General features: G+C 35.7%; 1 long non-coding RNA gene across 2 annotated transcripts; it reads left to right on the top strand.

Moving 5' to 3' along the window:
* The first annotated feature begins 77 nt into the window (after positions 1-77).
* LOC125252813 lies at positions 78-10,778 on the top strand. Of its 2 annotated transcripts, XR_007181285.1 has the most exons (6): positions 78-925; positions 1,032-1,106; positions 4,780-4,838; positions 8,571-8,671; positions 9,951-9,994; positions 10,089-10,778. It is a non-coding gene; the product is annotated as an uncharacterized LOC125252813 (long non-coding RNA). The 2 variants fall into 2 exon arrangements; XR_007181284.1 differs by having other exon boundaries at positions 83-925; positions 9,951-10,778.
* The last annotated feature ends 2,967 nt before the right edge of the window (positions 10,779-13,745 follow it).

Raw genomic sequence — 13,745 nt, forward strand, 5'->3', positions numbered from 1 at the left:
GTTCCATACTCGTGCACAAGTTTTGGGAGGCGTTCCCTTGAAATGAGCTGTGAAGGAGGGGGGCTGTTCTTACGCATGCGCTCATTTCAAAAACTCACTAACAGTCTTTAGTTTCTCAGTCGACGAAAAGATCCTCTTTAGCACCTTTTAAAGAATAGAACAGATTTCAGTGTTTCTAAGAAGAAGAAGATTGTTTGCCACAGTTATCAGTCAATTATCAGTCAGTTATCACAATTATGATTGTGTGTGTGAAAAGTGAGTCACGATCACTTACTGTACAACTAGCACACCTCGTTTCACCACTATCACTCTCATACATACCCCTAACCTAACCCTAACCCTAACCCTGAACTCAGGGCGCCATCCAAATGTATCTAGTTATCAGAGTCCCGGTAAAACTAGTGTCCTCATAGACCAGGCTTGTGTCAATCTAACAACACACTGAGATTCTTCAGTCAAGACAAACATGAAGAACATGTTCTCATGATGTCCTCATAAAACACGTGTCCTCATAAAACAGGTGTAAAGCTACACACAACCTGACATACTGTGATGAACACACACATAATGTAATGCATATATAAAGCCATGAACATTACCATGGGTTTTTAAATATTGAAATATTGATTTGAAATGGATCTATTTTGTGATCTTGTATATGATCTCAAATCAATATTTCATGTGCACATATTTATTGATCAGTAGCTGTGAATGGGGGACACTGATCATCCTGTCCATGTTTAATTTGCATTAATTACTGTCTGACTGTACATTATCCCTTTGATATATTTCATATATACTGAAGGTTTGTAACTCTTAGGTGAAGTGATTGTATATAAAGCTTTATTTCTTATTTTCAGATAAGCCGTGAGACCCAGCTGTCATCAGTGATGATTGTGCTGCTCTTACTGTGGGCCTACACCAGGTAAGTGAGAGTTGTGCTGTAAGAGAATGAGCAAACAGAGACGTTTGTGAGATCTAGGCTGTTAACATGTTTAGACCAGTGTTTATGTCTAATTTGATGTTTGCAGACTCTCAGTGAGGTTGGACCCTCTGCTCTCAAAATGAACACTCTGTCCCAGTCAGAAGTCAGAGATGTACAGAAGGTATTGTTTTTCTTTTTGGAAATCAAATTAGGCATGTGCTGACAGGAAAATTTGGGCCAATTTTGATAACCGATAATTCTTTATATTTGAAAGGCGATAAATGATACATTGGCAGATAAATCTAAATCCAAATTCTAATATACTTTGAGAGCCTGATTACAAAAACAATAGACAGTGTCCCAAACACTTCAGCATAAAATCAAACATATACAGTACAGCAGTCTAGTTTGAACCAGTATAAGATTCCTTTACTTTTAAAATGATCTTTACACTACCGTTCAAAAGTTTGGGGTCAGTAAGAATTTTTAATGTTTTAAAAGAAGTATCTTCTGCTCACCAAGCCTGCATTTATTTGATTAAAAATACAAACAAAAACAGTAATATTGTGAAATATTATTCCAATTTAAAACGGCTGTTTTCTATGTACAATATACATTAAAGTGTAATTTATTCCTGTGATGCAAAGCTGAATTTTCAGCATCATTACTCCAGTCTTCAGTGTCACATGATCCTTCAGAAATCAATCTAATATGATGATGTGATGCTCAAGAAACATTTATTATTATTATCAATGTTGAAAATGGTTGTGTACAATTTTTTTTTCAAAATTCTTCGATGAATAGAAAGTTCAAAAGAACAGCATTTATTTAAAATAGAATATTTTCTAACATTATAATTGTCTTTACTGTAACTTTTGATCAGTTTAACTCATCCTTGATGAATAAAAGTATTGATTAATTTTATTTCTATCCCCCAAAAATAAAATTTAAATTCTGACTGACCCCAAACTTTTGAACGGTAGTGTTTAATGCTACAAAAGATTTAGATTTCAGACAAATGCTGTTCTTTTGAACTTTCTATTCATCATAGCATCATGAAATAAAAATGTAAATAACTGTTTTCAACATTGATAATAATCATAAATGTTTCTTGAGCATCAAATCATCATATTAGAATGATTTCTGAAGGATCATGTGACACTGAAGACTGAAGTAATGATGCTGAAAATTCAGCTTTGATCACAGGAATAAATGACACTTTACTGTATATTGACATAGAAAACAGCTGTTTTAAATTGTAATAATATTTCACAATATTACTGTTTTGTTTGTATTTTTAATCAAATAAATGCAGGCTAGGTGAGCAGAAGATACTTCTTTTAAAACATTAAAAAAATCTTACTGACCCCAAACTTTTGAACGGTAGTGTACATTCATATGGCCAATTTTCTTTATTTAAAAAAAGTGTCAACACTTTACAGTAAGGTTTATTGTTAGTATTAGTTAACATGAGCTAACAATGAATGAACAAATCCTGTAGAAGTTTTATTAATCTTAGTTAAGGTTAATCTCAACATTTCCCAAGACATTTTAGGATCCAGTGTTTTATCTGTTAACCTAAAATATGCGTGTTCATGTTAGTTCACAGTGCATTATTAACTCACATTTACAAGGGTTTTGCTCAGTTGATTCATGTTAGTTAATACAATAACAAAGGAGACCTTATTGTAAAGTTGCAAAAAATATATATATTGCCTCACTACTACTACTACTACTACTACTAATAAATAAAATTAAATAAAAATGCAAACAAGTTATTGGTCAACATTACTTAGGCTACATAAAAAGAAACACAATACATGTGCTATGGATGAATAAAATGAAAGCCTGTTGGGAAATGATTTTACTCAAACCATATTGTTGATGAAAATAATAAGAACAATACAAGTTGTAATGTTTTTGAAAAAAAAAAAGTTTATATAAACATCTTTATTAAACATCTTTAGCATTACTGTTTCAAATAACACTGTTTTAGCATGAATCTGAAGAGCTGAATGAACACCCATAAACCAAAGCGCTTTGTTAGATGGTTTTTAGCTCAACGGGATGCAACTTATATATGATAAAGTAGATATTTATACAAAAAAATTACAACTTATACCTGCACAAAATCATGCACAGATGTACATGAATTAAGTTACAAAGTGTGAACTCCTGTTCTGGATACGCTCCCCACAACAACACACTAAAAAACGGCAACTAATCCAAAATAATTCACAGCGTTTTATTACAATCGTGTTCTCATTATAATGTTATGTATATATGACAGTCCCAGCCATAGTTATTAATGTTATCCATTGCTGTTTGAGTGCGCATGCTGAAGAGATGATCACCGGTAGGCCTACAATGAAGCGCTTTCCTGCCGCGTTCATTAACTCAACCAAATGCATCCTATATGAGTTTAATCAGATATATATACACAAAATAAAAAATGCAACTTATAATTCCACAAAAGGCTGCGAATGCACAAGCAAACTGACTGTGCTAGTCATAAAGGTGTAACTCCGCAGATGCGCTCTTCGTGTAACAACGCTCTGATTTCACAGATTTGTGATTCACCTTAACTGTATCTTCCTTCAAGCAGTTCAATACTATCATGGAGAACAGCGCACATCATATAATCCATTATTTATCAGTGTTAAAATATCGGCCTAGTTCGGACTGAGAATGATAACATTAAAATGAGCATTTATCGGCCAGTAAGATATGGTGGCTGATATATCATGAATCCCTGATTGGTTATGGCAGTATACAGTATTTATAGAGTTTTAACTATATGCATGATTCCAATGTTAACTTATGTCACCGTTTTAAATGTGTAGGTCACTACTATAACACATTAGTTTGATCACTATTAATACTGAGTGGTTTAAAATGTACCATCATACCTGAAGACATTTGTGTTGAGCACGTGAACACAATAGCCAATCGGATGCGTTTGTTAGTCTGTATGAGTTTTTGTTTAGCGCGAGTGCTGCATGTTGAATCCTTTCATTATAACCAACAAAGTATAGACACAATGCCAATAAGAGATAAAGTGCACAACATAGACAGACACACACACAACTTCATTTATTATAACGGACGTTTCTGCAGAAGTGCAGCTTTGTTTCTCGTGTTGTAATCGATAGCTTCAGTGGCTAATATGGCAGCGATCTTTGCTTTCTGTAGGCCTATATAACACATTTGTTTATGCTGCTAACTACACATTGCATAGTTTCTGGATTGACAAATGTATTTATATGTGCGATTAAATCCAATTGATGCTGATAACCATAGCAATGGGTGGAACAAAATAATCTTGATGCTGTGTGTCAAATGATCTTTTTATGAAGTATTGGAGTGTAAATGTAAAAAATAATAGACCTCCCACTTTTGCAATGTAATGTATTACTTTGTTCATTTGTTCAAACTGGTCACTCAGTGACTTTTTACTTTTAAATGTACAGATATTTAAATATAAAATGGTTCTAAGCTCTTTCTTTTGTCATCTGTCCTGACAGAATTAATTATTTCATTTGTGAATGAATAGGATATGTTAATATTCCAAAATTTTTCTTTGGATTTATTGTGGATTTACTGTCAGTACTGTGCTCACAGTTCACATGGGTACAGTATTTTGTACTGTGGATACAGTGTTCATCCACCACCACCAAAGACCATTTCTGACCCAGGAAAAACCCTGTATTGTAAAATAGTTTTCATTGTATGTTTTCAGTTGACAGTGATCAGTCAGTGTTAATCAGTGTTAAGTATCTGTACTGCTTCATTTAGTCTCTGAATCCTTTATCTGTAGTAGAATGTTTATTTTTCTTTCTTTACCTTGCTTTCAGGTGAGCCCTGAGAAGGACCAGTTATCAATGGACCATCAAGACGGTGTTAGACGGAGAAGGTAATAAAAACAGCATTGCATCATTTTAGAAAATGCTAGTCTAGTGAGAACTTTTTCACATAATCTTTGGGCCTGTTAACACCTGGTCATTTCATGTGTTTTTTACTGATTTGTTCAAACAATTTAATTTACACTTGGCCACATAAATGTGTCTGTACAGAATCAGGGGCCATATTCACAAAACATCTTAAGGCTAAAAGTAGCTCCTGACATGCCGATTTATGAGAAACTCTATAATCGGCGTGTCAGTCCTAATTTTTGCTCTTAAGAGTATTTCACAAAACATTTTAGTGCTAAAACTAGCTCCCAAATCTGTAAAAAGTTAGGAGTAGTCAAGAGGACTCCTAAATCACTAAGACCAAATCACAAACAATCCTAATGGCCGTTGATGCCAATCCGCCCAAAGACACTGAACACTATTGAGACAATAGCGATAGAGCCTGAACCTTTTCTTCATACATGTAATAAATATTTGGATTTATAGATTTGAATTTATGAAAAAATGCCAAAAATAAATCTATAATAAATAAATAAATAAATAAATAAATAAAGTCCAATTACCTGTAGCAGTTGTTTTCACAAATTCACACTTACAAATAATTGAATAGAGTAAAAAACCAAGTGTAATAAGTGTATTTGGCGTCCTGTTCAAGGCGGTCGAGGGCTCCGAGTTTGAAATTTAGCCCAAATCCATAGTTCTTCCTCATATCTCCACTGAGTGTGAGGAACGGGGTGGCGACGGGATGCAGAAAACGGTCGAGGAAACTATAGGTGAGATCGGCTCTAGTCAGTGTATATATACCTCCTCACGAGCCAATTAGACCACTTGAACGCGCTCCTCCCAAACTTTGTTTATAAAACATCATTTGACGCTTGAATTCTGCAATCTCTCGAGATGCAGACATGTAAGAGGCTGACAATTAGCTCAATGTATACTAGTTTAATTGACCCTTCGCCAGGAGTTTGATTGACAAACAATCTAACCAATTATAACGCTAAATCCACCATTTTGTCCGACAAAGCAGTCAGGAGTTAGAAGATTAACCTCGGTGGACTTGAACTTGAAAAATGGTGTACTGATGTCTTTCTGTGTTTTAAACAACATTCCTTCTGATGTTCATTCATGTTTATTTGATGCTATAAATGAACTAGTAGAAGAGATGATCGATTCACGAGCCGCTTGAGCGGAGGCGCTACAGCGATCTGTCTTCAATTCCCGCGCTTTACGCAGATTTAACAGTATTCACATCATTAAAAGCTACCACTATGAGCTCCATTTTATTGATCATGAGCAACATCAGCACTGGTCAAATAATTTATTCTCACATCTTTTAATGAAGATGATTGTGTGTTGAGCGTATTCATTTGAGGTATTTTGCACGTCAGCTTACTGAAGAGATACTCATCTGTTCATCTGCGCCAATGCATGCTGCAGTAATGCTGTCATATCTTTCTATAACATGCCTAAAACACATTCTCACATGTTTATTATTTAGTATTTTTGGGAGGAGTAAAATGTATTATTGTATAAATGTATATATTGTTTTAGACTACGTCCAGAAGTGATTTGAGCGATCGGATTTAAATCCATCTCGAATGCGTTTCGGAGGGCATTTACACCTGGTCTTTTCATGATTGCATAGCAATCCATTCAGAGAAAATGCATGAAGTGACCAGGTGTAAACAGGTTTAAAAAAACCGTTTGAACCAAATGAGCTGAAAATATTTTTATATGCCTCATAATAGTGCTGGGCGGTATGACCAAAAATTTATATCACGGTATTTTTCAAAATTATATCGGTTTCACGGTATATGACGGTGTGTATATATATAAATCCCTATACATGACTGGGCGTTAACCACATTTTCTACTGATTGAGAGAGGAAATACTGCAGTAGATTGACTAGAATGCCCTGTTTTACTGTCATGATGAGTGAATATTGTAGAAAAATTCTACACTAGAGTTAATACAGGTTTACAAAACCCCACAAAATGATGCTGTGGGGAGACAACAACCAATAAAACACAGACCTGCAACACACTCATTACAGACACATGAATATTAAAATATGACCATGGAGATAGAAAAAAAAAATGTTGAGGGCACCTTAAGCATTTTAATAATCTAACACTATATAACAACAAACTGCCAAAAATAGGGAGAAACTCGGAAGAACATTTAAACTGTCTAAGGATATTTTCAGTACATTTAAGAGCACTACAGTCTCTGAACAAATGACACACGTCAGTTTAACACAGAAAGAATAAAGCAAAGCAAAAGTTAAATTTTTGACCATTCTTCTTTGTATTGTCTTCTGTGTAGCAGAATAACCCATCGTGTCATCGCGATCGTGATCAGACATAGCCTACAGTTCAGTGTCCTTTGCATAACGTTACATTTCATTTGAAGAAGACGTGATGAAATATGTGCGCATACACGCTGCTGGTTCATGTTTACAGCACTAGAGTACATGAAATAGGTCCATAAAAAACGTAAACATGCTCGCTCCGGTCTATATAATATGATCCATGTGGAGAAAGTTGTTTATCTCATCACGGCGCTCCGCGCAGAAACCGCTCTATCTCGCGCGTCGCGTGTTGGTTGAATTCTCAGCTGTAATCAAGGACTGAATCCGAAATCGCCCCCTATAACCTCAAATAGGGCATTATTTGAGGCGACAGCCATTTGTAGTGGCGTCCGAAACCATAGTGGACGTTATTGAGTGCACTCAATCAATCCCACAATGCACCACAATGAGTGTACAGCCGATGCACACACAACGGCTGTCCGAATTCACTCACTCGTTTTCATTCACTCTTTCAAGTGAATAATATAAGTGGATAACGTAGGGAATAGTGAATGAGGCTTTAGGGGGTGATTTCGGACTTACTGTGATGCGATCTCAGCTGTGCTCTCTCACTACAGTGCAACAGTGAAACGGGACGCTCTCAAACAGTGACGCTGCGCCGCGTTCTGAACGTTGGTTAAGCGACACATACCGGTATTGCAGTATCATCAAAATTCATATCATAACAAAAATAAATACCGGTATTCGGTATGAACCGGTATACCGCCCAGCACTACCTCATAATAAGATAAATTTTGGTCTTTGTGATTTGTTTCAGTGCTTTGGCGAAGCATCTCTCAAACAAACTAAAATCAACAGCACGATGTGGCTTTGTGCCCTTATCAAATTGCAAAAGCTGATAATTTATTAAGACTGTAGTCCGTTGCGCTCCCCATTTCAAAGTGGAGAGCACACTTTGCTCACTCGATCATCTTGTGATTCGGTGTTTTCCACGTCTCAGTTCACAGGGAATGAATGCAGTCTCAGCATGTGCCTTGAGTTTAACATGCATTTGGGAACGCAACGAGCACCAGTTACACATTTCACATTTGCATTATTTACAAAATTTGTGTGGCCAGTTGTTTCAAGTATTTCACCTGATTTGTAATAAGATGCATTTATAAACCTGTTTTCACTGAAACAGTTTAAGCGAAGAAATGAAGATAGAAATATTGTAATGTCGTATTGTAAAATAATTTTTCATTTACAGTAGTAGTATATTTCTGTCTTGGCAATAATTCTAATAATAGTCATCTAAAAGTATTAGTTATTATTATTATTATTTTTATTTATTATTAAACAGCATAAAGTTTCATAAATTACTTTTGAAAACAGGTTAAACCGAAGATGTTCTTGTGTTTTAAAATTCTGTTTTTCTTCAAGATGAGATCAGTATGATGGATCCTGATGCCATTGATCCTGATGAAAGTGTTTCTCAGGATGTTGTTCCTGCTGGAGCTGCGCAGGCGTCTCCAGTAATGCTGGTATGTGTTAACGAACAGGTTTATGTTTATTATTATTTTAGATTATTGCCATAAATACAATGCATAGATACAATTATATATTTATAGTTCAACTTAACATTTGTATTTTCACGAAAGAAAAATGGTTTTAAGCCAGTTATTTATATCTATTGCTGTAGTGTGTCAGTAGGAAATATCAGTTTATATTTCCAAACATTCCTTTTGCCATTAATTGTAATAATTAATGAGCAATAATCAGTTATTATATACAGAGATTTTTGCACTTATATAGTGCAACTTTTCTATAAGAATATTATTGGAATCAGGGTTGCACCAACATTGTAAATCTGGTTGATACAAATGAGTTTATCATTTTCGTTGGTAAAACACTTGGAAATGTTTAAAGGGATAGTTCACCCAAAAATGAAAATTTGATCTTTATCTGCTTACCCCCAGCGCATCCAAGATGTAGGTGACTTTGTTTCTTCAGTCGAACACAAATGATGATTTTTAACTCCAACCATTGCCGTCTGACAGCTGTATAATGGGTGTCAATGGGAGCACAATTTATGAGTCAAAAAACATGCACAGACAAATCCAAATTAAACCCTGCGGCTCGTGACGACACATTGATGTCCTAAGACACGAAACTATCGGTTTGTGCGAGAAACCGAACAGTATTTATATAATTTTTTACCTCTAATACACCATGTCCAACTGCGTTCAGCACTCGGTTAGTGATGTCTGATCGCGCTCTGACAACAGCAGTGATGTCTCGAGCATATACTTCAATGAGTGCCAGACATTACTTCCGCTGTCAGACCGCGATCAGACCTCACTGGTGTATTAGAGGTAAAAAATTATATAAATACTGTTCGGTTTCTCGCACAAACCGATCTTTTCGTGTCTTAGGACATAAATGTGCCGTCACGAGCTGCAGGGTTTCATTTGAATTTGTCTATGTATATGTTTTGACTCTTATAAATTGTGTTTCCATTGACACCCATTATACAGCTGTCAGACTGCAACGGTTGGAGTTAAAAATCATCATTTGTGTTCGACTGAAGAAACAAAGTCACCTACATCTTGGCTGCGCTGGGGGTAAGCAGATAAACATCACATTTTCATTTTTGGGTGAACTATCCCTTTAACAGGCTGATAACATTTAATCTCCAGAATAATATTTTGTGTCATTTTGAAATTTTATTTTTAGATATCAGGTGTATAACCAGTTTTAAGTTCTAGGTATTTGAGAGTTAAATCTTAGTTTTCTGATCAGTATATAACTGATTTCTTGCAGATGTTCAGAAGATGCCCATTTGGAAAACTGCTGAGTTTGTCAAGGTACCTGAGGTTTAAATTAGAGTACGACCATCATTGTAAGTACATGAGCTTTCAAAAAGTGGGAGCTTAATAAAGTATGTATTCATCTGTACAGAGAATGAGAGTTCGGCAGAAATTAAAAAACGGAAAGGAAAAGGACAATACGGAAAGGACAAAAGGTTTGCTGGTCAGATGCTGAAGTTACAGCTGTAATTGATCATTTTAAGGCACATATAACCAAAGGAAAATTGTGGACAAAACACAAGAGATTTTGTAAGAAATCAAGGAATTAGCTTGAAAAGAAAAGCACAAAATAAGTGATGTTACATTGTGTCTCATTTGATGCTGTTCTGTAAGGATTATTATTTTAGTTGTTGGTTATGTTAGTTTCATTCTAGAGCATGAATATACTAAGACTTCACTCTGTAAATCTCTAAAGTTTAACTGTTCTTTAAAGCAGTAGTTTGTCACAAAAACATGACAACTTAATATTCAACATTATTATTGATCTGACTGCATTGACACTATTGTATGAGAACTGAACTGAGCTGGACGATGACATCACTGTTGTCTCCAGAGCTGCTGCTGCTGTATAGATGAAGTGAACTAAATTAATAACTGATGAGTTTTACAACATAATTGAATCAACACTGAACTGACTCGGGCTGAACAATGACACGATACTCTTCTAGAGCTGCTGTACAGCCCAAACAATCTTTGTTGAACAATGTTCCTGTTATGAGGGCTGCTTTGAAACAATATGTAGTTTAAAAAGCGCTTTATAAATAAAGGTGACTTGACTCAACAATTCTGTTCACATTTTTTCAAAGTTTTGAATGGTTGCCATTTCAATATGTCAAAACAGTAATGATGCTGTATGCTTTCTGATTACACAGATTACACAGTTGTGCATGTGTTATTGACCTAGTTTTTTAGTTGTGGATTTCATTTTCCCCTTAAAATGGCATGCCATGATGGTATTACATGGTTAAAACCGGAAAAACTCAATGTTTATGTTGTTATTTTAAGTCATAATTAAAGTACTTCTAATACACACTGGTCCCTGTAATGTTGGAGTGTGTCAGTTGTGTATTGTATTGAGGATCAGGTACTCATTAATCACCTCAGTCTTGCTAATACACCATATCGTCAGGTTTGTGTGTTGTGTGTGGTCATGAACCATTAAACACATCCGTCCTTATAATGTTGGAGTGTGTCAGGTGTGTATTGTGTTTAAGATCAGGTACTCATTAATCACCTCAGTCTTAGTAATACACCATGTCGTCAGGTTTGTGTGTTGTGTGTGGTCATGTACCATTAAACACACTAGTCCCTGTAATGTTGGAGTGTGTCAGGTGTGTATTGTATTGAGGAACCGGTACTCATTAATCACCTCAGTCTTAGTAATACACCATGTCGTCAGGTTTGTGTGTTGTGTGTGGTCATGTACCTGTAAAACACACTGGTCCCTGTAATCCAGAGAAATGACATGTTTTGTGTATTGTACAATAGGTGTCCTCATAAATCAGGTTGTACCCAAAAATCACAATTATGTCATAGGCGGGAACATTTTAAGATGGGCGGGAATGTCCTTGTATACCACTGATATATCAGGTTGTCATATTTTCCGTTCTGTTGTGTGTAAAGAAACTTTAAAGCCAGATTTGTGATCTGCAGATCAAAACAACATTTTTGATAATTTTATCATCACTGTAGGGCATCGGGAAAGGTGTGTCCCCCTAAACCACAATCCTACTGGTTTGAGCATCAAAGTCCTCGTAAACCACAAAAACCAGTAAGTGTGTGTGTGTGTGTGTGTGTGTGTGTGTGGAAATGTTGCCTACAATAATAAATGCACAAAATGTATTGACAGAACTTGGGCCCTATCTTGCACCCAGCGCAATTGACTTTGTACACCGACGCATGTGTCATTCCTATTTTGCACCCGCGCAAAGCGCGCTTTTCCCTCCACAGAAGCACGTCGCTAAACTAGTGAATGAACTTGCGCTCCCTGGGCGGTTCAGCGCAAAAAAAGAGGTGTGTTCAGGCGCATTGCCCGCGCATTGCTATTTTAAGGAGCTGAAAATAGACTGCGCCATAGACCAACTCAAACCTGGTCTAAAGTCAATGGCGCAATATTTTTTTGTTAGAGCGCGTTGGTAGAAACTGCGCCTCTGGGCGCGTCCACAGTGCGCGTTGACTTTGCTTATTACACACAGGCATGCGCATCACACAAAAATGCCAAATATTAAAAACAAAAGGATTACAGTGTAAAAGAATATTATTGTGTACATAAATATAAAAATGTAATAATGAATAGTCATTGCGTGTATTAGAATTAGGCTACCTATTTTCAATTCAGCCTATTACTACTTATAATGATGAACGAAATTGGCTAATTAATTGAACAATCGTGCCAATACACACACATATATATTAACTGACTCATCGCGTGTACGCCATGTAAATAGCAATCCGCCATGGCGCGAGCGCATCTCGCTCTTAAAGGGAATGGGAGATGACACTCTGATTGGTTTATTTCACATTACGCCCAAACCACACCTATGAATAATGAAGCTACTTCAGACCAACCCATTTTAGATTTGCGCCGGGCGCAAGAGCCATTTATCCCGCCGGGAAAATAGCAACAGCGCCGAGACCCGCCCACAAAGTTACTTGCGCTTAGCGCTTTGACACTTGCGTTTCAGATCGTTAAAATAGGGCCCCTTGTGTTTAATGTGATAGTTTCATCCTTTCATCTACTATAATACAATAAATTGTTAGTCTCAAGATTATTTACATTAATAAATAAATATGTAGATCCGCTTCAAAAAAATACATATAGCTTAATGGTCTGGAGGTAGAATTTTAGAATTATGTCTATGCAAATGTAGGCTATACATTATTTTTTTTTCAATTAAACATGCATAATTTTTCTCCACAGCCATGTTTTCACTGGTACTATTCTCAGGTATGGAACATTTTTACTTATTTTTATCCTTATCTTGGTTATTTAAAAAATATATTTGGGAGGAGGGGTCTTGAATTTTTTTTTTTTTTTTGTTAAATTATTATATTCATCATTATTTTTTTCCTTCAATGGTAGTAAAAATCTGACCACTTTGAACAAAAATATTCCACACATGTTGCTATCCAAAATTGTTTTGATGACCTGAATTTGAATTATTTGTCTGAAACATGTCCAAATGTTGTCCTAACTTTCCAAATTGAGTCATCTGAAAAAACCCTTTTAAGTTGACCAGTGTTGTGAAAGTTCTTGGCATGCACTGATGCTTGAAAAATTATGTGGTAAACAATTAGTAAAGTGTGATCAATGCTTTAAATTTTACTAGCTTAATGTATGCTGTTAACTGGCATATGGTTCAGAGTTCATATTTTCACTGTGTTTGAGATTTGTGTGTATAGTGGTGTAACTATCAGCATATCTGAATATCTTAGATATATATTTTTGGTTTATGGTATTTATATATGGTATCTTTATATTTATACTGATACCTATTAATATTACTTGATTAACCCTAAAATGAAGCCAGTCATTAAGGTTTCATGTCATGGCTGAATGGTTTGAGAGGCAGACTGGTAACCAGAAGGTTGCAGGTTTGATTCTCAATACCTGCATTTAACCTGGATGGATTAAATGCAGAAGACAAATTCTGAGGATAGGTTACCATACTTGGCCTTCACGTGTCACTTTCATAAAGGGTAAGACAAATGCTAATCGATTAGTTGAATCAACTCCACAGCAACTACA

Source organism: Megalobrama amblycephala, linkage group LG18, assembly GCF_018812025.1.
Source record: "Megalobrama amblycephala isolate DHTTF-2021 linkage group LG18, ASM1881202v1, whole genome shotgun sequence".
In the NCBI taxonomy this organism is placed as follows: domain Eukaryota; kingdom Metazoa; phylum Chordata; class Actinopteri; order Cypriniformes; family Xenocyprididae; genus Megalobrama; species Megalobrama amblycephala.